Raw genomic sequence first — 2,564 nt, 5'->3', positions numbered from 1 at the left:
TTTTTTTTTTTTTTTTTTTTTTTTTTTTTTTGAGGCAGGGTCTTGCTATGTAGCCCAGGCTGGCCTTGAACTCACAGTAATCTTCCTGCCTCAGCTTCCCCAATGCTGGGACTACATGCGTGCGCCACCAACCCCAGCTATTTGGGCCTATTTTTTTTTGGTACAGGGAATTGAACTTGGGACCTTCTGCTTGCGAGGCAGGTGGTGGCCACTGAGCTAAATCCCCTGCCCTATTTGAACCTTTTATAAATGTGTGTGTGTGTGGTGCTAGGAATCAAACCCAGGGTTTGCACGGTAGGCAAGTGTGTTATTGCCAAGCTACCCCCACCAGCATACTGAGTTACAACTCAGCCCAAGCATGCATATTTTACATAATCATATTTGTACAAAGCCGGGATGATGATACCAACCTCATAGATTGTTAGAAATATTTTTAAGAGATCCAAAAGATAAACTTCCTTTCATGTTGCCTGTTCCAGAATTGGCTCTCACCAAGTATTACTTCCCTTTTCTTCCTGTGGCCTAGATCTGTGTTTTTACTTAGGACTATTTTGTCTCTTTTGGTCTGTTTGTGTAACCTCTGTCTTCCCCTCTTCCTTCTTTCTCCCTCTCCCCCGACCCCGTCTCTGTACCTATGATATCTATGTGTCTGAGAATGTCTATACTTGTGTGTCTCTGTACGTGGATAGGTTTCTGAGTGTTAGCCATGTGTGTGTACAAGTTTGTATTTCAGTGCCTGTTTATGTGTTTAGATGTCACTGTCTTTGTGTACCTGAGTGTTTATGGGTGTCTGTATGTCTGGGTTTACGTCTTACTGTCTCCGTGTATCTCGATGTGCCAGTGTAAATCAGTGTGTATGTGTATGTGGATATGCCAACCTGTGTTTATGTCCCAGGGGGTTTTGGTTTTTTTGGGTTTTTTTTGAGATAGGGTCTCGGTCTCAATATGTATTTCAGGTTGGCCTTTAACTCACTCTGTAGCCCAGGCTGGCCTCAAATTCAAGGTGATCCTCCTGCCTCAGGCTCCTGAGTGCTCAGATTATAGGTGTGTGCCACCACGCCTGGCCTGGCCCAGGGTGTTTATATATACCCCTGTGTAAGTGGGAGAATGGGGTTTAGGGTCCCTGAGAATCCACATCCAGCTGTTTCCCTCTGACCAGGGATCTCTGGCCCCACTTTTTGATCCTTCCTCCAGCTTCCAGAAAGCTCTGAGTGTGGGTGTTTTCCTCTTGACCCTGTCCTTGGGCACAAGGCCAGCCCTGCTGCCCAGGAGAAGTAGAGTGGGTGGTTGCAAACACTAGAAAGGGGCCCCTCCTAGCAGCCCCTCTCTCCCATGAAGTGTTTCCAGCTGGCAGGACAGCTCATCTTCCTGTTTCAGAGAAGAGCTGAGCCCTCTAACTTGGAGAGCAGCAAACCTTCTGCATCTCAGGGTCGGGAAATCCCTGCTCTCTAAGCCTAGGTCAGTGTTCATCTGGCTGAGCTTTTTGTGCTTGGTCAGATGCAGCCAAACAGCTGGGGAAGCAAAGCATATCTCCATGGCAACCCACCTCTGCCTTCGCAGTTGGGCAGCTCAGTGGTTTTGTGGGGCTCTCCCTGGGCCCAGTGCTGGGACGGGGTGAGTGGTGAGGATGAGTTAATGCGGCCTGTGCGTATGAGCACTGCACACCCTACTCAAACACATTCAGACACTTCTGTTGGGTAGAATAACAGGTTCAGATTGAGATGGGGGACACTGGGGCCCCAAGTTTCTTGCCAGGGACATCCAGCACAGCAGGCTAGGGACCAGCAAGAACCCAGTTCGTTTCAGGGCTTTCTTTTGCTACTGGGGATTGAACTTTGCCTTTGCACCGAGCTATATTCCAAGCCTTTGTTTTTTACTTTGAGACAAGGTCTAAGTCACTAAGTTGCCCAGGGTGGGTTCAAACTTGTGATCCTTCTGCCTCAGCCTCTGCAGGGCTCCTCTTGTTTCTCCTTGTACAATTTGGCTCTGTGCTTCGTTTTGTTGTTTTTCCGGTACTGGGGATTGAACCTAGGATGTTGACACTGAGCTACATCCCAAGCCCTTGACAGACTTGTTTTGTTTCTGTACAGACCTCGGGATAAAACTTCCAACATTTCTACCAACTTGTTAAAGCTCTTAACCATTTGCCTCTGCTTGTCCATGAGACTCAGTATTTCCTAATTACCGATGAACTAAAACAAACCACTGTAGAAATGAACTGAATTCTGGCACTCAATTAAAACCATAACCACCCACTACAACTAAGGGTTTCAAGTTTTCAGTTCATCAAAATGTCATGACTGATTTACTTCATGCTAAGTAAAGGTTGTTAAGTTTTGATTAATAAATTAAACTTACCCTTGTATAATATTGCTTCTATGCATTTTATTTATTATTTATTTATTTTTGTGGTACCAGGGATCAAACTCAGGACCTTGCACTTGTGGGGCAGGCGTGGTGCCACTGAGCTAAATCCCCCGCCCTTATGCATTTTATCTGTTTGGATTTGGGGTGGGTTTTGTTTGAGGAAGGAAAAAGAAGTTCCACTGCTAAAAGAAATTTTT

Source organism: Fukomys damarensis, unplaced genomic scaffold (assembly GCF_012274545.1).
Source record: "Fukomys damarensis isolate Sample0158 unplaced genomic scaffold, DMR_v1.0_HiC HiC_scaffold_23, whole genome shotgun sequence".
In the NCBI taxonomy this organism is placed as follows: Eukaryota; Metazoa; Chordata; class Mammalia; order Rodentia; family Bathyergidae; genus Fukomys; species Fukomys damarensis.
Note: the sequence above shows the minus strand (reverse complement) of the source record.